The sequence below is a fragment of the Arvicola amphibius genome, chromosome 5, assembly GCF_903992535.2.
Source record: "Arvicola amphibius chromosome 5, mArvAmp1.2, whole genome shotgun sequence".
NCBI lineage: Eukaryota > Metazoa > Chordata > Mammalia > Rodentia > Cricetidae > Arvicola > Arvicola amphibius.
In genome coordinates, this window is record NC_052051.1 from 70,537,319 (window position 1) to 70,561,696 (window position 24,378).

General features: G+C 42.8%; 1 protein-coding gene across 2 annotated transcripts in view; it reads left to right on the plus strand.

Moving 5' to 3' along the window:
- Positions 1–956: 956 nt before the first annotated feature.
- The window catches only part of Qser1 (glutamine and serine rich 1), a 67,226-nt gene continuing 43,804 nt past the window's right edge, over positions 957–24,378 (plus strand). Inside the window, exon 1 of one of the 2 annotated variants that reach the window (XM_038331928.2) lies at positions 957–1,076. The gene's annotated coding sequence lies outside the window, so the exon portion shown is untranslated. Of the gene's footprint in view, positions 1,077–6,577; positions 6,635–24,378 lie in introns of those variants that run through there. The other variant, XM_038331929.2, reaches the window with a different exon arrangement.

Below are 24,378 nucleotides of genomic sequence, written 5' to 3' on the forward strand. Positions count from 1 at the left end.
CACACAGCTTGGAAGTCAGATAAGGCAATGTTTGGGTAGAGCCCTGCAGAGATTACAAATCTAGAGCAGAAAACCCCAACACAGAGTGCATAGTGAGTTCAAATGTATTGTAATTAAAGTCATCCAGATGGTAGTTGGATTAATCAATGATGCGGCAGTATTTATCTTGGGATACGAGATTCTGAACTCCAGGGTGAGAAAATCCCCAAGGTGGGGGTGGAGACAGTTAATAAGCACCCCTGGGAAAGGCCCATTCAGCGAGGGCTGGAAAATTCGTTTGAATTTGAATCAATTTGAATAGAAATCTCCCCCAGGAAGCAGGAACAGGGAACCAGATCCTCTAAGCCCAGCAAACTTTGGGCAGGAAGCGAGTACTGCAAAGCAGCAGCCAGTCGTCTGCGGTTTGGGGCGCAGAGAAAGCAATCACGGGAATTGAGTGTTTGTGCTCCTTCAAAGAACCCCGGAGGGTAGTGTAACGAACTCCAGGCGTAGCATTGGCAAGCCTTTCCCGCTCCGCACTCACGCGGGTGCTCCAGGGCGTAGGCCTCGTCTCCACCGCCAGGGCATCCACGGAGCAGCCCCCGTCCGGCCGGCCCCCGAGTCCACTGCCCAGAGCGCGGGGCGCCGAGGGGGCGGGGCGATGAGCGGGCGGAGGGCGCGGGAGGTGCATCCTGGGAAATCCAACAACATGGGGCGCCTGGGCTGCGGGCGCTGTGGCCGCCGCGAGTCTCGGCCGCAGGCGCCGCCGTTCGCCTGACGTCCGAGCCGAGGCCCCGCCAGCAGCAGCCCGGTTCCTCCGGCCAGCCTCCCCGCCCCCCTCCCGGCCGGCCGCGCCATGTGAGGGGCCGCTCCCGCCGCCCCCTCTTCTCCCCGCGCCTCCCGCCCGTCCCCGCCGCCTCAGACCCCGCCATGGACGCGCACTACGCGCCGGCGGGCTTCGCCGAGCCTCCCGCGCCCCCCGCCAGCGCCGCCACGCAGCAGCCCGCCGCCGCCCCCGCCTGGGCCTACGAAGCCCGGGTCCCGACCGCCGCCTCGAGCCCCGGCTGCAGCGGCAGCAGCCCCAGCCTCAAGGCCAGGTAGAGAGGGTGGGCTCGGGGTCTCACTGGGCCAGGAAAGGCCGCGGAGGCGCCGGGGCCTGTACCACCCCTCTCGGGGCCCGGGCCGGGTGGGGACCTTCGGGGAGCCTTCCATCTCTCTCAGGAGAGCCGGTGGACGACTCCTGGCGGGTGGTCCGGGCTGGGTGGGGGCGCAAGTGGCAGGATTCGCGCCTGGGGCGGGTCGGGGCGGGAGGCTGAAGGGAAGGTGGGGTGGGAGAGGAGGGGCTCAGTCACCCCTCGGTGCTGGACTCCCACTTGGTGAAGTTTAGGTGAACTCGGTTTCTGGGGAACCGGGACTGACTCAGTGGGGGGAGGCCTAGCGGGGCATCGCAGAGCCCCGGGAAGTGACATTCCATTGTATTGGAACCTGGGTGGCCGATGATGTGTCGGGGGCCTTGGCGTTGTAAAGGTGGGGGCGACGAGGCGCGGGACCGTGTTGCTGACACTGGGGGACCGGGGATGGCTGGTCTGCAAGGGAACCCCTAGGGCGGGACGCGAACGCTGAGCAGGGGCTGGGTGACATATGTTTGCAGTGGTGGCTCTGTTCCACGCGTTCAAAGTTGCTCTTGGGTTTCCTCTCCTTGTAACAACGGCAGGAAGTCAAGAATCCCTCTTTGCTGTCTTGTGCGGGAGGGTGACTGGCTGTTAGGAGGAAAGCATTGAGGGCTGGTGGTCAGAGAAGGCTCTAAAGGTCGAAGACCCAAAATACGTTTCTCCATCTCGGCTTCATTTTATAGCGCGGACGTTCAAGAGTCTTTGCTCCAGCATGGCCAAAGGACCCCAAAATGTGGGCTCCTGTTCGGTATTTAAGCTCGCGGGAAATGTGTAGTCGTACCACACTTTGAAACGGTCCCGTTCGAATGATAAGTGGAAGGCGTGGTCTGGTTTGGAGGTTTTGGGTGCCGGGTATTTTTAAAGCCGCCTCCCTTGAACAATACTGAATCTTGAATCTGGTAGGTGCCGCTTCTAATCCAAGAACGGGGGAATCCTGGCTTGCTAATTAACGACTTCATCCTCAGCTACCAACAGGGAGATTCGAAGCCTCTATGAGCTCACCGGGTTTCTAAATCATTCTGACGACACGAGTGAAGTTTTTGTTTCGCTCTACACAGTAGTCTAGTTATCTTTTTATTTTATGAAAATGCTGCTTTCATGATTTAGAATAGATGTGTAAAGAGTAGCTGGTCTTTGTCTTAGATTGTACCTTGGAATTATTCTGAAAGAATGAAAAAAACCGTGCTTCAACAAAAGGATAATAAACCTCAGAAAATCTTAGCCCTTTTGTTTGAAAAAGCCAGGATTTTAAACAAGAAAGTGGTTTTCCAGTTCTGAGCTAACTGGTGATATGCTGAGGTCTTTTAGAAATAACTCATAGTTTTGTGTTCTATGTAACTAAGCCATTTTGAAGGATTTTAGTACGGATATTTGAACCTTGATTATTTTTGGTGCTAGGTTTTTTTTTTTTATCATTTTACATAGAGCATTTTCATTGTCTATAACAGTTTACAAATTAACCTTCTCTTCAGTGAACAGCAATGATGTGCAATGTGCGGCATTTCTTAGCTCAAGTAAAAAACTGTTCTATTAACACTGAAATGCTGTCTACTTATTGTCTGTTATTTCTTTGAGCAGAATACCTCCTAGGCAAGATACAAAAACTGGCTGGTCATATTTTCCAAATGTTATCAAGAGTAACCCAGAACGACTCCCCAAGCCTGTTAGAAAGCAAGTTTAAATGACTTTTGTTATTATTTTTTAGATGTTAGTAGTACTTAAATGCAAACCCCCTCCTATTGCTTTAAAACATTTTTGGAGGGTTGTGGTCAGTTAAATTATAGCCTACAAAATGCAGGCTTCCCCCCTCCCCCACCAAACCTGCTTTGTTAACATGTTGTGTTAGGATCAGGCCATCTGTACAGGGCTGCTCACACTTCAAATTACTTTTCTTCAAATCAGGCAAATGTCCTCTTTGATTTCAGTTACATAAGTACTGAATTTGTAATGTGCCTTCAGAGTCCTTAAATATCAGGAATATTAATCATTTTTACAGTGTTTTTAAAAAGTGTTTGATAATTCATGTATCACTTGAATGTTTTTGTTTCCCTTTTGTGGCAGTTTCTTCTGAAGGTGCAAATGAACACTAACTGTGATGATGTAACATGGATATTTATCCAGAGAGAATTAGCTTGTCTGCCACCTTATTTCCTGCAACTTATTCAGAAACTGACAGATGGTAATGGCATTCACTTGTTACTGACATGGGATTTAACATCCTACTTTATGTCTTAGCTTCCTCCTAAAAATGCATTTTCATCGCTCAGTAGGAAGGTGACTGGGAAATCATGAGTTTGAAACAATATTTTCTTTGATACAGCAGCTCCATTGGATTTTTTTTTAATTGTTGTTTTTGGTTTTGTGTGTGTGTGTTTGTTTTTGTTTTTTGGCTACTGTTCTTGACTTTTTGAGACAAAGCTGTCCTGTAACTCACTGTGTAGACCAGGCTGGTCTCAAACTCACAAAGATCCTCCTGCTTCTGCCTCCTGAGTACTAGGATTAAAGGTGTGCACCACCACTGCTGAAACTCCAGGTTTTTTGTTTTTGTTTAAAAAATTTATGGAGAGATTTTGAACCCTAAATGTTTCTAAAGTAACACTTGATAACTACTTGTGTAGTCTGGCAGTAGGTCTTACACATTTCGGGTTGTTTGTGCCCCTCAGTTTTAGAAACCAAATGAGCATACCCTTTGCCTATCGTCACGACCTTTTGGGGGTTGTTTGCTTCTGTGTTTTCAATGGTCAGTATGGATGCTTTAAGAGAGAATAAGTTGAAGGGAGTAAGAAAAAGTCTAATCTGCCTTTAAATTAAGGAGCTTTATAAACCATGTAAGTGAAAGATAGGAGTTTGTATCAACTCAAAATGGAGACGAGGAGCGAAGGTATATTTAAGAGTAGGAAGGCTAGATAGGCATGGAAACCTATAATCCTAGTAGAAAGGGGTTTGCTCTGAGTTCAAGGCCAGCCTGGTGTACAGTGTCTCAGCCCCACAAGAGGCAATAAGGTTTGGTGACAACTCACACAACTCCTGGGTTTCCGGACTGAGTAACTAGATGGCTGGAGGTGTGGACAAGGATGAGTCTGTAAGAAGAAATAGAGGTGAGATGGGTGTAAAAACATGAGCTCATCATAAAATGACCTTTACATACTCAAGTAAAAGGTCAGAGAGATAGTGGAATATGTGACTAGGTTCTCACAGGAGGTTTGAATGAAAACAAATAAGGTCATCTCCTTTGAGATGGCATTTAAAAACACATCAGCCCCAGGCTGAGTAAACAAGAGGGATTAGTTAGAAGAGGAATTAAAAACTAGTCAAGAACAAGGAAAAGCTCTGGGCCAGAGATGATGAAGGAGAACCAGGAAAGTGCAGTGCAATTGAAAGAAGAATGTTCAGTCCATAGCAAAAGGACAGTGACATAGGATATTGGTGTTTGCTAGATCAAATCATGAAAGCTAATTTAGCTGTCATGTGAGTGAGTGGTGCCGTTAGACTTACCATGCAGCATCGCAGTATAGCGGCTAAACACAGACGGTCAAAACTCAGTGCCCAAGGTTAAATCTCAGCCTCATCACCTAAAAGCTTTGTGACTGCAGATGTGCCTTAGTTTCTTCATCCATAAGAGGAAAGTGGAAAGAATACATACTCTAGGCTGGACAGATGGCTCAGCAGCGAAGGGCATTTGCTACTCTTGCAGAGGACCCAGGTTTGATTCAGTTCCCACCACCACCCACATGGCTGCTCACAGATTTGTAGTTCCAGTTCCAGGAGATTTTGATGCTCTTCTCTGGGGGCACCGTACATCCCTGTGATGCACATATATACATGCAGGTAAAACACTCATACACATAAAACTGTATTTTAGAAAAACCTGTTGCAAAGGATTTTTGTGTAAAACAATTATGTGTGGCTTAGAACAGTGGCTAGTACAAATTAATTGCTCATGAAATAAATGGCATCAATAGCAATAATACTGCTTTCATGAGCTAATAGTTTTTGAACTCTAATAGCAGAAGTTTGATTGAAATAACCTTTTGTTAATTTGGGATTGTCTTTTCTTATAAATTGTGCTCTTGTAAGAGCTTTTGAAAACTTGAAGGACCCTCTAGCTTTAAGACTTTAATCCCAGCAGTCAAGAGACAGAGGCAGGTGGATCTCAAGTTCAAGGCTAGCCTGGTCTACAGATCACGTTCCAGAACAACCAGGACTAAACAGAGAAACCTTAAGACTCACTCAGAGGCTGGCCATGTAGTTCAGTGAGTAGCTCGCTTGCCTAGCCTGCTGTAGGCCTTGGGTTCAGTCCCCAGTACCACATAAAAACTGCGAATGGTGGCTTTGTGTGGAATAAGGTGGGAGTTGCAGTGAACAGTATAGGTGCATCTCAGTCCCCTTTCACCCAGTAGCAGGGACCAAGGTGAAGGGTTTGGATGTTTGTAGTTATTTAAGTATAAGGATATGGGCCACTGCTTGCCTTCATATTTCCTTGCTGTGTTCTCTGGAGTGAGTACTAAAGTACATCTGCCATACATGTTTGGTATCTGAGTACCTGATAGATGTGAGGTAATATAGTCTTTATTGTTAAATATATTTCTTTAGTGAAAGCTCAAGAAATTTTGAGCTAAATAAATGGCATGCATTTATTCATTCATTAAATGAATGAATCTGAGTTCAGAATATTAGACCAAGTTCTACAGGGTACTGCAGAAATAGGAAAGACTGTCCTGCCTCTTAAGTAACTTGTGATTTACAAGGATGACAGGGTACTTCATATACTTGTTACTTCTCTGCTTCGCTTCTAAATCCTGGTTTGAGCCGGGCCTTAGATGTCCATCCTTCTTCTCTCTCCACTCACTCAAGTTCAACTTGATATGAATGAGGTGACATTCAAAATTATATCTTTATTTCTGTACCTTGTGCCTGACATCTTCATGTGGATATTGAATAGGTGTTTCGAACATAGTAATTCTAAAGATGATTATCTTTTCCATCTTAGTAAATGCTGCTACTATTTACTGTAATCTCCACAGAAACTGTTGTAGTTTTTTCCTGTTGCTTTCTTTGCTTCTACTTTAGGCCCTCTAAATTTGTTCTAATTATTTGTTGTGTGTGTGTGTGTGTGTGTGTGTGTGTGTGTGTGTGAGTGTTTTGCCTGCATGTACGTCTGAGCACAAGGTGCATGCAGTCTCTTACAGGTACAAATATGTCTGGGAGTACTTAGAGTAAAAATTGTTCCTATTTAAGATGATCATGAAACATTTGTTAATTAAATTGCATACAAACTGACTTGTATTATTACTGTTGCCTAATAGAAAGGGATTTACACAAAGGAGGAGCTTCCAAGTACAAGTCCCCAAGAGGAAGGACTTGGACTCTGTTCTGCTAATTCAGGGCTCATCTTTGAACTGGCATTGCATCACTCTAGTCAGTCTGTCAGTTTGTGAAGTCTCTGGTTAAGTGTGTCCTTGTGGGAGGGAGACTCTACAAAGGTGTGTCTCATTGTGGGGGCTCACCAGAGTTAGACTACCATGGAGTGAGCACTATATTTTAGGGGCTTTAGAATTTATTCTCTGTAAATATTAGGACATTTTAGAGAAGGATGGTAGTGTGAATGAGTTGGCTTTTAAAAGTTTTTTTTTTATTTATGTGTATATATCTCTGCAAATGTATGCCACTTGTGTGAGTGCTGGACCGTGAACTCTAGTCCTCTGCAAGAGCAGCAAGTGCTCTTGAGTTTGAGCTGTCTTTCCAGCCTCAACCCCCCACTCCCACCAAATTTAAATAAATCCTGCTGAGTCAGTCTCTCTCTCTCTCTCTCTCTCTCTCTCTCTCTCTCTCTCTCTCTCTCTCTCTCTCTCTCTCTCTCTCTCTCTCTTTCTCTCTCTCTCACTGTCCCTTCCTCCCTTCCTTTCTATCTTTCTTTCCAGCACTTTCATTTACTTTGAAGTATTTGTTCTTAGATGGCAAGACCAGAGAAGCGTGAATTCAGTAGTTTGTTTTAGAGTCAGTAAAGAAATTTCGGAGATAAAAGATTATAGTGAGTGAAGTGTTTATTCTCAGCCCTTAACTGAAAACTATAGTATTTACTAAGTGACAGATGTCAATGCACTGGCCTAATAATTTTAGTATGTGTGTTTGCTTGCATACCTGCTACCCTCAGAGACCTGAAAAGGGTGTTGGATCCCCTGGAGTTTTAGTTACAGATGATTGTGAACTGCCATGTGGGTACCGGGAATTGAACATGGATCCTCTGGAAGAACAGCCAGTGTTCTCAACCACCGAGTCATTTCTCTAACTCCCATGAGTTGATTTAATAGGATTAAATTGACAGTTAATTGCAGAATTGTTTAGAATTAGCAGAAGTAGGAAACAGGTTTTGAGATGAGAGGCAGTGTACCACATCAGACAAGACAAGGGAGGTGATAGAGATTTATAATGATGCATAATGGGTCAGTGAGCCAACTCCATCTGTAAATGTGCTCTCTTGTAAGCTTGGTGACCAGAGTTCACTCTCCAAAGTTTGCCTCTTCTACAATAAAAATTAGAAGAAAAAAAGAAAGAGTCAGTGAATAAAGAGACAAAAAGATAAAATCACCTGGGATGGCTGGCAGCATACATATTAAAGGATAAAGAAGGGTACATTTTAAAGCTGGGTAACTAGAAAAAATGGTGCAGTGAACAAAGAAATTTTACTACACTTAATGTTTTTATTAATTTGAGAATCTCATGCTATATTTTGATCATAGTCATGCACTTTCTGTTGGGGTTTCTGTCCTGCCCAGTTCCCACAATCCTTGAGTCCCAAAGGAATCACATAGAGGTCTACATTAGTTATTAAACTGATTGGCCTATTAGCTCAGGCTTCTTATTAACTCTTATAACCTGCATTAGCCCATTATTCTTGTCTATGCTACCCACGTGGCTCGGTACCTTATTCAGCGAGGCAGTCACATTTTACTTCTTCTGTGGCAGGGTCACAACTGTGGACCAAGCTTTCTTCTTCCCAGAATTCTCCTGTTCTCATCATCCCGCCTCTACTTCCTGCCTAGTTGTCCCACCTATACTTCCTGCCTGGCTACTGGCCAATCAGCGTTTATTTAAAATATTGACAGGATACAGACCATTGTCCCACAGCATTCTCCAACCCTATTTTACTATATAGACTAGTTAGCCTTGAATTCTCGATATAAACCAACTGACCTTGGTTACATACTCACAGAGATCTGCTTACCTCTGCCTTCCAATTGCTGAAATTAAAAGCAGGGGCCCCTTTTATTTTTCCAAAGGTATATGTATTTTTAATGTGTGTGGGTGTTTTGCCTGCATGTACGTCTGTAGCGTATGTATGTACTGCTTGTGGAGGCTGAAGAGAGCATACCCAGAAGTGGAGTTACTGGGAACTGAGCCTGGGTCATCTGGAAGAGCAGCCTATGTTTTAATACTGAACCATCTTTCCAGCCTCACCACCATTGGTTTTTGTTTTTGTTTTTCCCTCGAGGCAGGGTTTCTCTGTGTAACAACTCTGGCTGTCTTGGAACTCCTTTCCAGACTGGCCTCCAGCCCACAGAGATCTGCCTACCTCTTCCTCACAAGTGCTGGGATTAAAGTGTGCACCACCACTGCCCATCCACCATTTTTTTAAGTGACAGAAATTGCTCACAGGTTTGTCAGTATTTAATGTTAGTTTTGTGTGTGTTATAAAAATGTTTGTATTCATGTCATTGTGCACTCATGTGTGCATGCTTACCTGTGCGAACATGGAGGCTAGGTTAACTGGTGGCTTCCTGTCACTCTCTGCTGTCATCTCTGAACCTGGAGCTCATAGTTCAACTCTGACTGGCTAGTGAGTCTTGGGGTCTGCTTCCTACAATGCTGATGTAACAAATGCATACCACCATGCTTGACTTTTTTTAATGTATGCTGGGAATCCAAATTCAGCTTCTCATGTTTGAATACCAAGTACTTTACCAACTGAGCCATCTCCCTAGCCCACACCTGTTTTGAACTATGTATACATTTTGTAAACATATGCTGATTGACTTTTGTCTGTAAATGCTATACAACTCTTGTAGGCATTAAAGATTTGGTGGCAATTAATATACACAAAAAAGTCTTTGTTCCTAGCTAGTCATAGTTATAATTGGAGCATGCTTAGGAGGAGCTTAAGTTCCAGAGCTATGTAGGGAAACCTTGTCTTAGGGAACACAAAGTTTTGTGGGGTTTTTTTTGTGTGTTTAATTTGAGATGGAGAGTTATTTAGCTTAGGCTGGATTCACTCTGGCTATGTAGCTGAGAATGACCTTGAACCTCTTGATCCTCCTTCCACTTCCCAAGTGTTGGGATCATTCATGAGTGTGCTACCACGTATCTGGCAAAAGAACTTGTTGAGCTTAATTTAATTCCCTAGCTGCTAGGAAGTCAGAGGGGCAGTTAAGTGAGAACGTTTTCTCTTTGAGGAAATAGCAAAGGAAACAGCATGTGCAATGGCCTAAGGCAAGGAGTTTGACAGTTACCTTCCCTGGTACAACCTTAGTAGTGTTCCTGCAGGACTTGCTGAAAATACCAGCTGCTGGCTCAGAATTTCTGAATCAGTACATGTGGATTCAGCCCTATAATTCCTAAATTCCTAGGTCATTCTATTTAAGCACCACACTGAGAACACTGATGTGGTTCTTATCTCTCTTGGCAGCTTGGTTAAGTTAGAGCTATCTCTTCACAGAACTTTCTTGACCACCAAATCTATTTTTAATTATATGTAGGTATCTTCCTGTGGCTATGTGATTGCATATGCTATAAGAGGTGTCAAAAAACATAATAGCTAGAGCACAAAAAGTTGTAATCCTCCTGATTTGAGTGCTTGGAACCAACGGGTCCTCTGGGAGAGCAGCAAGAGCAGCAAAATCTGAATCATCTCTCCAGCCACCCCTCCCCCCATTTAAATAGAACCCTTATTTACTTTGACATTCTCAGCTTTAGCTGAGAGCCGATAACAGGTATTAGGTTCCAGGTGTTGTGCACTACTCTAATAATTTTTGTGTGTATAATCTCAGCTCCTCTCACTGTGCAATAGATAATATTGTTAACCCAATGAAACTGAAGCATAGAGAAGTTAGCTTTCTTAAGACCATAATGTTAAGTGGCAGAAGCAGTATTTGAACTTTGGGTGTGGGAGAATATGTTGTTAATCACAAGGTGTTTTAGTTTTCCGGGGAAATTCCTTTTGTGGGGTGGAGGATACAGGATAAAGCAGAACTGTTAAATAAAGTAAAAAGTAAAAACGAATGGTAGGGATGGAAGACTTTAAAGAAGGGGCTTTGGGGCGTAGCATCTGCGTTGAGAGGCAGGCTGTGCTCCCGTTTGTTTAAAAGAACTGGGATTACTTTTCCTAGAGCATACTTTTGGTAACAGTTTTTAGACTAAGACCATCGGTTTCTACCAAATTGAACAATTTGCCATAATATGTGGTAAATACAGAAATACTAAAGTATGTCATTTTAAGTACCTTTCAGTATACAATTTTCTATTAATTTTTTCTCAGTTTACTATGGAACCTTCACAGATTCTGCCTTATCTTCTCATTTTTAACTGGATACACAGGTTTTTCACAATGTGTATTAATTACTTGTTGCTATGATAAAATACTTTAAAAGACATTTTAAGGAAGCATTTGTTTTGGGTTATGGTCAAGACTATCAGGGAAGATCTGGGGGCAGAAGCAGGTAGAGGCCAGATACATTGCATCCACAGTCAGGAATGTATTCATTCTTAGACCCCACCCCACAGAAAGGTACTACTCATATATAGGGTGGATGTTCCCTGTGGTGATACTTTGTGTTTTAACAAATAAAGCTTGCCTGAAGATCAGAGTGCAGAGCTAAGCCACCAGAGGTCAGGGAGTGGTGGCACACACCTTTAATCCCAGGACTCAGGAAATAGACAGATGGATCTCTGTTAGTTCTAGGCCACCCTGGCATTTAGGAAATTGAGCCACTCTAAAAGAGAAACAGCCAAGTGATGGTGGCTCTTGCCTTTCATCCCAACACTAGGAAGGTGGAGACAGGCAGGGATATGGCTGGGCGGAGAGAGGAATGTAAGGCTGAAGGAGACCAAACTCAGATGCAGTCTGCAGATCTAGTCTGAGGATGCAGTCTGAGGTTTGGTAGAGAGACATTCAGTTTGAGGATTTGTAGAGACAAGTTCACCTCTTTAGTCTGAGCACTGGCAGAGGTAAGAAATCTAGTGACTGGCTGCTCTGCTTCTCTGATCCTTCAGCTTTCACCCCCTGATAGCTGACTCCAACTTTTTATTAATAAGACCAATTAGAATTCATGCTCCATCTTCCTATCTTTTTTTTTTTTTTTTTTTTTTTTTCGAGACAGGGTTTCTCTGTGGCTTTGGAGCCTGTCCTGGAACTAGCTCTTGTAGACCAGGCTAGTCTCGAACTCACAAAGATCCGCCTGCCTCTGCCTCCCGAGTGCTGGGATTAAAGGCGCCATCTTCCTATCTTAATTGATCTAGATAATCCCTCAGACATACTCAGAAATTTGTGTTAAATTTGATTTGATTCAAAAATCTCATCAAATTGACAATGAAGTAGACCATTAGAATTCTATCCCTTGTCAACTTGACAACTTTTGAACATCACTTTTAAGTTATGACTTTCCACTCTATATACCTATAGGCCCATCGCCATCTCATTGAAAAATGAATTCAGTCCAACTTCAAAAGTGCCATGGTATTTAACAGTTCCAACATTGTTTAAAAGTCCAAAGTCCAGATCTTATCTGAGATTCAAGGTACTCTTAACTGTGAGTGCCTATAAACTGAAAAAGTTACACTCTACTGACGATAAACATTCTCATTCCAATAAGGAAGAACAGGGCACAGTAAGAATTGTGGGATCAAAGCAAGATCAAAATCCAGTCAGGAAAAAAGCGGATCCTGCAACTAAACTATAAGTTTTGAAGGAGTGTACTAGCTTTCCATTACTGTGACAGAATACCTAATATGACAGCATATTAATTTATAAGAAAAAGTTTGTTCTGGTTCATGATTTCAGTTCATGATAGCTTAAACTTTTACCTTGGGCCTGTGATGCCACAAAACTTCATGGCAGGAAATGTGGTAGATTCCAAACCACTCACTTCTTGCTAGAAAGTAAAACTTGAAGGGGGAGTCAAGTTCCATTATGCCCTTCAAAGGGGACATCCCCAGTGACATATAATTTATTTAAGGCTCCTCTCCCTTGACAATATCAGGGTCTGAGAGAAGGCTTTGCAGTTAAAAGGCACTGTTGCTCTTGCATAGGACCCAGGTTTGGTTCCCAACACCCACATTCTGCTCACAACCATCCTATAATTCTAGTCCCAGGCCCTCTTCTGACCTCCCCAGGCACGCAAATGTGTAGATAGACCCATGCAAGTAAAATACTCATATACATTGTGATGGTTTGAATGCAAATGGCCTACATAGGCTCATAGGGAGTGGCAGTATTAGGAGGTGTGACTTTGTTGGAGCAATTATGGCCTCGTTGCAGAAAGTGTGTCACTGTTGGGGCAGGCTTTGATGTTTCCTATGCTCAAGATACTGGCCAGTTGCCTGTATATCAAGGTGAAGCCAGCTGTGGTGAAATATTTGTATACTGTGTAAAGATATATTATTGTGAATGGTTTAGTAAAAAGCTCAACAGCCAATAGCTAGGCAGGAGATGTGGGCAGTACTCTGGGCAGAAAGAAGAAGTAAGAGGAGATAATCAAGGTGCACAGAAGATGCCTGGAGACACGGAGAAGAAACAGGAGGTGCAAGATGGAAGAGAGGTAATGCCATGTGTTAGAACATAGATTAATATAAATGGGTTAATTTAAATTATAAGAGCTAGTTAGGAACAAACCTAAACTATAGGCCGAGCTTTTATAATTAGTAAGAAGTCTCTGTATCATTTGGGAACTGACTGGTGGGACAGAAAAGGACTTGTTACAGCCACCACAATGATTGCCTGCCCATCACCATGCTCCCACCATGATGATAATGGACTAAACCTGAAATGGTAAGCCGCCACCTCAATTAAATGTTGTAGTGTCTCCTCACAGCAATAGAAACTGTAACCGTATGTCTATACATAAAATATAACATCTGATATTTTTTATTTTGTTTTGTTTTTGTTTTTGAAAGGGTTTCTCTATAATAGCCCTGGCTGTCCTGGAACTTGCTTTGTAGAACAGGCTGGCCTTGAACTCACAGAGATCCACCTGCCTCTGCCTCCCAAGCTCTAGGATTAAAGGTGTGTGCCACCACTGCCCAGCTCTGTAATTTTTTTTTTTAAGATCAAATGGTGAGATGGGTGTCTCACTATATAGCCCTGGGTGGCCTTGAACTCACAAGAGATCATCCTGCCTCTGCTTCCCAAGTGCTGGGGTTCAAGCACTCAACCACCACGCCCAGCTTAATATTTTTACACTTTATATATGTATGTGTATGGATATGTGTACTTGTGTATGGATATGTGTGCCACAGTACTTGTGTGATCAGAGAACGACTTGGAAGAAATGTTTCTTACTTGCTGAGCCATCTCTCTGGCCCTGATTATCTTTTTCTTTTGTAGCTTTAGTACCTTGTAATTACATATATTTGTTGATTAAAGAAAAAATATATGCTTCTCTACTATGTACTTGTTTTATTATATTTTGTAGACTAAACAGTTGTATGTTGTCTAGTCTAATATTTTATAGCAGAAATCTTGTGTGTACCTTATTCTTGTATGTTTTACATGTGTATATTGAATACATAGGTTCTTGAGTTAAAATTTTCCCTTAGAAAAAATTTTGAGTATAACTAAATGAGTACATAAATATTTTATAGCTGCACTTCCAGTCTAGGAGGTAGGTGTGTGTGTGTGTGTGTGTGTGTGTGTGTAAGCATTTTTTCCCTTTTTAAGGTTTATTTATTTGTGTGTGTGTGTACACATTTGTACCCTCAGAAGACAGAAGGAGGGTGTTCCCTGGAACTGGAGTTATAAGCCACCTTTGTCAAGGTCTCTGAAAGAGCAGTATACACTCTTCATTCTTCTCCCCGCCCCCACTGGTGTGAAGGTTTTGCAATTGGGGTTGCAGACAGTTGTGGGTGCTGGAAATTGTGCCCATGCCCTCTGGAAGAGCAACCAGCTCTCTTAACCACTGAACTCTCTCTCCAGCCCCAGCAGTATACACTTTTGACCACTGACTCATCTCTTCAATTTTCAGATTTTTACTTAGAAAGAGAGAGAACACGAACCTCCTTGTATATGTGCACCACATGTCACCTGATGTAATTTGATAGGCATTGAACCCAAGTCCACTACAACTGCTGAGCCATCTCTCCTTCTCCCTTTTTGTGCGTGTATCTGTCTGTCTTTTGTGGTAGTTCTTTTCCTTCTACCCTGTAAGTCTCAGAGATCAAACTGGCAGTAGGTGCCTTTACTCACTGAGTTGTCTTGCTGGCCTTATAAGAGGTTGGGTTTTTGTTGTTGTAATTGTTGTTTTCCTCAAGACAGGGGTTCTCTGTAGCTTTGGAGCCTGTCCTGGTACTCACTGTGTAGACCAGGCTGGTCTTGAACTCACAGAGATCTGCCTGCCTCTACTTCCGAGTGCTGGGATTAAAGGTGTGTACACCACCGCCTGGTACCTCATAAGAGTTTTTTTTTTAATATTTATTTATTATGTATACAATATTCTGTGTCTGCAGGCCAGAAGAGAGCACCAGACCTCATTACAGATGGTTGTGAGCCACCATGTGGTTGCCGGGAATTGAACTCATGACCTTTGGAAGAACAGGCAATGCTCTTAACCACTGAGCCATCTCTCCAGCCCCTCATAAGAGTTTTTAAACAAAGAAACTTAAGATCAAAACTAAATAGAGGCCGGGCGGTGGTGGCGTACAACTTAAATCCCAGCACTCGGGAGGCAGAGATAGGCGGATCTCTGAGTTTGAGGCCATCCTGGTCTACAAGAGCTAGTTTTAGGACAGGTTCCAAAGCTACAGAGAAACCCTGTCTTGAAAACAAACAAACAAACAAAAAACTAGATAGAACCTAAAACCAAAAAAAGGCAATTAGATATAGACCATAAATTGTCATGTTACACGTTTTTTCCTGCTTACTCTCAACTTTTCCTATGTCCTTTCTACCATTATTTTGTTTCTTGCTCTAGTTGACTTTGCTTTGTCCTAGCCTCTGATTCACAGGAGGGTGGAGAGGAGCTATATAATATAATTACATGATTAACATGTACATATTTTGGTTATGATTACTCCCCAGTTTCTGTGTCTGAGCTCAGTGTAGAATTTATAATTTTTGGAGACAATAATTCCCAGTTTAGTTCTGCTTTCTCATTCTCTTTGTGGGTTCATTTTTTTTTTATCTGTTCCTAAATCTGTATTTTTTTGTGATTGTAAAAGTACAATCTGTGATTGTAAAAGTGCAAACTGTGGTCTGGCGGTGGTGGCGCACGCCTTTAATCCCAGCTCTCGGGAGGCAGAGGCAGGCGGATCCTTGGGAGTTCGAGGCCATCATGTCTATAGAGCAAGGTCCAGGATGGCCAGAGCTGTTACAAGAGAAACCCTGTCTCAACCCCCACTCCAACAAACAAAAAAACGTGTGAATGGTGGCTTGTCTTCTTTAAATAGAATAAACATGGTCCTGCTAATTTTTCCATACTGTCTCTCTATGTAGACCAGATGGTTTAGAACTTACAGAAACTGAGCCAGGCGGCAGAGGCAGGAGGATCTCTATGAGTTCGAAACCAGTCTTGTCTACAAGTTCCAGGAGAGGCTCCAAAGCCTACAGAAATCAACCTGTCTCTGCCTCCTGAGTGTGGGGATTAAAGCTGTGTGCCACCAATGCTTTGCACTTTAATGATACCTTAAGTAGAAATAAGAAAAGGTGAGACTTTAGTTTGAACTCAGAAAACATATTTGAGTGTGGAAATTATTATGGTTGAACATAGTTGTATCTTACAAGTAAGTTTATCTCACAACCTCTGCTCAGTCTGCTTGTCATGTACCATGCTTGGTCATTTTCATGTACATAACATGTCTTCAGTAAGCACCTAAATGGTAATGATCCAACTTGCATGTTTTGATATTTTGAGTAAGTTGCTTTGGCCAACAGCTCTCAGTTGTACTCTGAAGGAGTGTAGCTGTTTTGTCCTCAGAGTTCCCTGTTTCAGTTTGTTCAGAAAGGACCTAGATTTTTGCTTTGAGGCCTTCATACATATACTGTTTCATCTTCTTAGGATACTTCTTTCCTTAGATAACTTTCTCTCTTCTTTCAATACTCAGCTGCAATCTTCTAGGGAAAGGCTTCCCACATAGTATTATATTTTTCCTTAGCTTTTAATTTATTTTTAGTCTCTAGTCAAACATTTGGTAATCAGTAAATGTCAGTTGTATAGATGCAACCTATACAACTGCATAACTAGTTGTATAGATGCAACCTATTGTATTAGGTGCAATAATGATGGCATTGGTTGAGCATTTATGATGTGCCAAAGTACTGTACAAAATGCTTATGTGTTTAATCAGTTTATTTGTTTTTCCATCAGCACACAGAGGCTGCGCTTTAATCTCCTGGTTTTAGCCAGCAAATACAGCTCCACAGTTACTGGCCCGCTCTTCTGGCAGTGGTCAGGCTGTTCAGGCTGCAGCCTACTGAGAACTTTGTTCCTGCAGGCAGTGGCTATATTGCTGCTGCTAAATATAGCTTTTAATTAAATCTGTCATTCTCTTTATCAATAAGACTTGGGAGTCAAAGGCTGGGGTGAAAACCTGCTAGCTCAGAGAGGTTGAGTAGCAACTAGCTGAACTTCTCTCTTTGCCAGCATCTTCAAAAGAGAGCGTCCTTGTGCTCCACCAAGACAAAAGAACCCACGCTACACTAAGTGTCTCCCTACTTCTTCCTGTGCATCTCTCTACTGACTTACAGATAATCTTTGACACTATGAATACTTTCTGTCAACTAAGTGCTAGCTCGGCTTTCTGACCCGAGCTTAATTTTATTTATTTAACGCAAACTCAAACTCAGGGTTTACAGAGTGATCAAATATCCCACAACATTTACTCTCACAACATCCTGGCAGTGCCAGGATATATTTTATAGTTGAAGAAACAAAAGCTTGTGTGGTTAGCCTCAAGTCACAGAATTTGTCTAGGCTGCTCCCTGAGACACAGACAGTGACTGCACAGAGTGGAACAAGCAGTTGATCCAGTAGTTGATGGAACCAGATGCAGAGATCCACAACCAGGTACCAGACTGAGCTCCAGGAATCCCGTTAAAGAGAGGGAGGATGAAATACATGAACAAAGGTGTAACATCTGCATCTGTGTTACCCTGTTGATACAGTTCGCGCACTGCTGTACCATACGCGAGCCGGGCAAAGGCCTAGAGATTGAAAGAACACACAAGAGACCTGGGTCATTTGAAAGGAGATCAGCCGAATCCCGTTTATTCAACTTTGGGGAAATCCTTAAATACCTAGCTTCTGTACAGTGGAGTACCCCCCAGGCAGGTGGGAAATTACCATGCCCAAGGTGGAGTCAACAATGCCCTACAGCTAATCACCAGGCAAGGCAGAGGGAGCACAGGTTCAACTGTAAACACTGGCTGACCAGAAACTGTCCTCAGGATGAACCCCAGAAGCAGGGGTAGACACATGGGCCCTACACAAAGGAGGTCAAGATCATGATGGAGAAATCTAGAGACAGCTGAGCCATGTTTGTGGAAACTCATGAACTCTAGACTGGCAGCTGTGGCTCCTAGCTGAACTAGGTCCTTCGTATGTGGGAGACAGTGGTAAAGCTTGGACTATCTGAGGGGCCCCTAGCAGTGGGACCAGGATATAGCCCTAGTGCATGAGCTAGTTTATTGGAGCTCATTCCCTGTGTTGAGATGCCATGCTCAGCCTTAATGCAGGAGGGAGGTGTATGTTTTAATAAAGCTTGCCTGAAGAGTACAGAGCTAAGCCGCTAGAGACCAGGCAGTGGTGGCACATACCTTAAATCCCAGGACTCAGAGGAGTCAGGCAGACAGATCTCTCTGAGTTTAAGGCCACCCTGGGCTACATGAGATTGAATCTGTCTGAAAGATATACAGCTCACACTTGGGATCATATGCCTTTAATCCCAGCAGTAAGGAGGTGGAGTGATATGGCTGAGTGGAGAGAGGAATATAAGGTGGAAGGAGACAGGAGCTCAGTGCATGCAGTCTGGGGACAGGATCGTCCCTTCAGAGTCTGAGCACTGGTAGAGGTAAAGGTCTCTCTAGTGGCTGGCTGCACTGCTTCTGATTCTTCAGCTTTCACCCCTAATTCCGGGTTTTATTATTAGAATAATTAGAATTCGTGCTACAGGGAGGAACTTGATCCTGCCCCAACTTAATGTGTCAGCCTTCGTTGACTCCCCTTACCCACTGATTGGGAGGTGAGCTGGGCAGGGGGTGAGGGGAAGGCACAAGGAGGGTTGGGAGGGAGAACTGTGGTTGGAATGTAAAATGTAATTTTAAAAGACCTGCAGTCTAGTTGCAGAACCTGTACATTCAAAAACAAAACCCAATAAAACACTTGTTGCACAGATTCTTAATTATTTTTCATATTTGTAATAAATAATCATTCTTAAGCTATAGGGCTTTGTTTTTAAGTCTCAGACCATGATTAGCTAAGACAAGTTTTGTAGAATGTTTGACTTGTAAGTACTGCACATTTTAGGGTACAAACACAAGCTTAATTCAGTAGGTTTAGTGTTTATTTCTGTGCAGATTTGAAAGATTTATTTGTGTATGTGTGTTGTGTGGTGGTATGTGCTTGTATAATTGAGGTACAAGAGTTCAGAAGAGGAAGTCAGCATCAGATCCTCTGTTGTGAGCTTGGGGTGCTGGATCCAAATTCAGGTCCTGTGTAAGAACAGTACTCCCTCTTAACAGCTGAGCCATCTCCATCCCAAGACTTTTTTAATTGAGAAAATATTTTATGTGTTTTGCTTCTATGTATGTATGTTTACCTTGTGTGTGCCTGGTCCCATGGAAGGCGTCAGAAACCCTGGTTACCTGGAATTACAAATTGTGAGCATCTGTGTGCATGCTGGGAACAGAACCCTGGTTCTCTGCAAGAATAGCAAGTGTTAACTGCTTAACTGTCTCTTCAGTCCCAAATTTTATACTGGAAAGTACTATAGCTAGAATGTTTATCCTAACTGAAAATAGTATAACTGTGAGGAGCTTTGGGCCTCAGAGCAGAGGACTAGTGCTCTAGCAGGCATGGACTCTGCTCAGAGTTGCAGTGGCAGCTGTGGAATCAGGACTGAGACTTGGGCTCCTGACTGCAGTCCCGGGTTTTTATTTTCCTCAGCCACAGAAAGATAATATTGCCACGGCTTAAGAGAAATGAACTTTAAAGAAAATGTTGTTCTTTGTATTCTAGTTTCCAGTGGCTAAATTCTTTAATACAAAGAGAACAAAGTGATATAATTTCTTAGAACAAAATCATTCGTTGATTGCTTAAGAAACTTAACACTTGTATGCGAGTTCTAGCTTGTTATCTAGGATTAAACACATTTCACAGGACTTTTGATTAATTGATTTTTAAACTTGGAATGTGCATTATTCCTTAAGCATTATAAACATAGGGTTAGGCTACCAAGGGATGGCTTAGCAGATGAAGATGCTTGCTGTACAATCCTGAATTCAATTCCAGAGCCCATTTAAAGGCATAGGGAAGTTGTAGAGAGCAAACTTCACAGATATTGGCCTTTGACCTCCACGTAAGTACTGTTGCATGTGCATCCCCCACATCACAATAGTCATCCATTAATGGAACTTAGTGTTTTCAGTTAGCGCTAATTGGATTAAAACTTTAGGGAAAGATTATGCTTAAAACAGGGTAAAGAGTGGCAATTAAATAATGGTTTTGGTTTTGAGGAGAAAATTTTAAGTTTAAATGACAGCAACTAAAGAAAGACGGTAGTTTCTCATTCAAGGTTTTGGGTCCCTCCCACTCATTATTGTGTGGTGTAGGTGGATTTTTCTTTCCCACAAGCCCAAATAACACAGAGACTTAATTGAAAATGCTTGGTTGATAGCTCAGGCTTGTTATAAGCTAACTTTTTACTTAAATTCACCCATATTTCTTTTTTTTTAAGATTTATTTATTATGTATACAACATTCTGCCTCGATGTATGCCCGCACGCCAGAGGAGGGCGCCAGATCTCAGTACAGATGGTTGTGAACCACCATGTGGTTGCTGGGAATTGAACTCAGGACCTCTGGAAGAGCAGCCAGTGCTCTTAACCTCTGAGCCATCTCTCCAGCCCCCTCACCCATATTTCTTATCTACCCTCTGCCACATGGCTTATGGCTTATTACCTCATTTTCTATATGTCTTGCTTCCTCTTCATCTGGCTGCTGCCTCCTGACCAGGCCCTTCTTCCTTCCAGAATTCTCTCTGCCTGGAAAATCCTAGCTGTCAGTCAATCAACTGCTAAACCAATTTGAGTGACAAATTTTTACAGTGTACAAGAGGACCATTCCACAGCAGTGTGGAGTGGAGGTGGAGGACTGGGACACATCTCTTTGTACATTCTCTTTTCTAGGCCTCAGGTCATGTTCACAGTGGAGGTGGGGGTAATAAAGGTCTTAGGAAAGGCTATATGGAACTTTAAATACACGTTCATCTTTTCCTAAGCTGATCCAAATACATGAATTAGAAACAGTTTATGTGTTCTGAAGAATTTTTTTTCACTCCATAGTTAAGAAAAAACAAATTGGCCATTGTTTAAAACTACTAGGAGTGGTAATTTTTTTGTGGTGTCTCCTCAGCCATTGGCTGTCAGAAACTCACTGAAATGGACGATGAACGAAAGCTTCTTACGTTCTGTGAGAAGTGAGTACATGGCTCTGGGTGAAGAGTGGAAGGTTGTGTCATCTGGATCAGTGTGGGAATGACAAACAAGGTTTCCCATGAAGCAAGGGGTTTTGATCTACGGCACAGTGTATGTTGTTCTTTTAAAATTCCCGTGTTCCTATTCCCCTGGCGGTTATTCCGTGCCATGCGGCTGGGAGAGCCAAGCAGCGGCAGAGCCAAGCAGCAGCGGGTTCCCAAAAGCAGGCGGGAGGGTGTAAACAGGCGGCGGGTAAAAGACACATAGACACATAAAATAGACATAAAACCAAACATTTATTAAAAGAGAGAGGGGGGGACACGTGTGCACACGCCAGAGGGGACAGGAAGAAGAGAGAGTTTCCAGATGGCGAGGAGTGGTCAGAGATCACTGGGAGTGGGCGTGGAAAGGGGCCGGGACCAAAAGAATAACAGTGTACCTGCTGTTGAATAAGGGGCATTCTTGTTATAAGACTAAGGAGAACTGGAGAGAGGAAGCGCAAATCTGTTTGAGGATGCATTGTGGATGCCAATCTGAGTGTCTCAACTTGGTTATTATTTAAAAAAAAAAAAAAAAAAGAAGAAGCAACCGGGTGGTGGTGGCACATGCCTTTAATCCCAATACTTGGGAAGCAGAAGCAAGCAAATCTTTGAGTTCTAAGCCAGCCTGGTTTACAGAGTTCCAGGACAGCCAGCGCTACACAGAAACCCTGTCTCAAAAAAGTTTAAAAGTGGGGCGGGGGCGGTTTCCTGGACTGACAGATACTTTAGGCCTCCTTGGTTGGGACCTAAAAGAGCTAGTAGAATTAGAAAGTCTTTTAATCTTTCTAAATTATGTCCTCCAATAGTTTTCAGAAAGCCCTTAAATAAAGACAATAAGAAACCCAGGACCAAAGCACCAAGATTCATTGTCTTCGTATTCCACATGTCCTGCAATAAAAATGTGATGTATAGCTCTAAAGAAACAATGTAGTAAGAAAACCAAGGAGGCTTCAGAACGTGCTAAGCTTTTGGCCAAGATAATGAAGGCAACCAAAGAAAAACACCAGAAACAGATTGCCGAGAGATGTAGACCGTCCTCTCTGAGAGGTTCTGCTTCTAAGTCTGAGTCCTGTAATGATATTTTAGAGCTAAACCACTAGTTAGACATAGGGGACCGGCAGTGGTGGCACACATTTAATCTCTAGTGGCCTGGCTGCTTTGCATTTCTGATCTTCATCTTGAATCCCAGTATGTGTCTCTGGGTTTTTATTATTCATGCTATAGAGTCCAGTCAAAATAAAGTATCTTACAAGTAACAATCATACTTTGAAGGGAAAAAATTACTAGGAGTAGTACACAACCAACGAAGTGTAGTTCGCTCCTGTAGTTCTGTCAATGGAGAGGCTGAGGCAAGAGAGGCCCCAAGTTCAATACCAGCCTGGGCTACAATAGTATCATGCTGTCTCAACAAAGTCAGCTTCAAGGACTATAGACTGGTAGCTCATTATAATGTTTAGCCTTCTGAGATTTATTTTAAAACTGTACAAATATATACAGAGTAATTAATTTTTGTGATAGGGATTTGTCTTAGGGTTTATTTTTGTGATAAAATACCATGACCAAAAACAAATTGATGAGCAAAGGTTTTATTTCAGTTTGTCTGTCAGGGCAGGAACCTGGAGTCAGAAACTGAAGCAGAAACTATAGAAGAACTCTGCTTACTGGCTTGCTCTACATGGATAGTTCAGCCTCTTTTCTTACACAGTTCTTATACAGTGCCCAAGGGAGACACTACCCACAGTGAACTGTGCCTGCCCACAATAATTGTTATTAAGGAAAATTCCCTAAAGGTTTGCCCATGGACAATCTGATATAGGTGTTTTCTCAACTGAGGTTTTTCTTCCCAAATAACTCTAGCTTGTGTCAAGTTGACAAAAAAACAGGCATAGCCTTGCACACATACTAGGCAAAGCCCCCAATCCAAGTGTTTTTTGTTGTTTTCCCAGTGCTGGTATTCCAAACAAGGAATGGTGTATATTGAGCAAGTATTCTGCCACTGAGCTATTTTGTATCCCCAATTTTGTGTATACATGTTTTAAAAATGATTATGCAGTGTATAGAGATGGGCCAGCCACAGGAGACTGACGTGTGTGCAGCAAGGCAGATCTACCATAGACTATCTTCTTACTGATAATGTTGCACAAAAAGAAACTGCAGTGATCACTGGATGGTCACAGGTTGTACAGCTGTCAGTATTGTCCAATTCTAAAGTATTTTTCTTATTCCATAAGGAATCACATTCCTATTAGCTGCTGCTTCCTGTTCTGTCCTAGCCCCAGTCCCTGACAAGCAGTGATTTTGTTTCTCCATGGATTTGCTTACTTGGGAAATTTCATACAAATGGAATTTTGTATGACCTCATCTCTTTTGTGTTTGGTTTCTACTTAGTGTTTTCCATGTTCATCCTTTTTGTGTTTGAACGGGGTACCATTTTATGTCTGTCTCACATTTTGTTTATTCATTTATTAGTTGGTGGGCTTAAAGTTTGTTTTTTTTAGGAATATGCAACCAACATTCATGTGGTTTTGTGTGAATCTTTCATGTCTCTTGAGAGTAGAATTGCTGAACCATAGAGTGAAAGAAGCATGGGGTTTAACTGATCTTAATTCTGTGAACTGTTGTTAATTAAAAACTAACTTTATACCATATATAATCTTTGTTCATTCAAATAGTTACCAAAAACAAAACTGCAGTCCAGGTATCCTGGTGCACATCTTTAATCCCAAGATTTAGGGAGCAGAGATTGGTAGATCTCTGCCTTTAAGAGCTATATAGTAAGACCCTGTCTTACTCTGGAGTCAAGAGACAGCTGGATCTCTGTGAGTTTGAGGTCAGCCTTGTCTACATAGTTCCAGGACAGTCAGGGCTACACAGAAACCTGTCTTGAAACCACCACCACCAACACACACACACACACACACACACACACACACACAGCTGGGCATGGAGGCCCACACCTTTAATCCTCGCTTTTGGGAGGCACAGGCAGCCAGATCTCTGAGTTTGAGGCCATTCTGGTCTACAAAGAGAGCGCCAGGGGCTGGAGAGATGGCTCAGCGGTTAAGAGCATTGCCTGCTCTTCCAAAGGTCCTGAGTTCAATACCCGGCAACCACATGATGGCTCACAACTCTCTGTAATTAGGTCTGGTGCCTTCTTCTGGCCTGCAGGAATACATGCAGACAGAATATTGTATACATACTAAATAAATAAAGAGAGTTCCAGGACTACATGTAGAGATCTCTTTCTAATTCTTATCTCCTCCAAGAAAGAAAAATAATGTAACTTGAAATA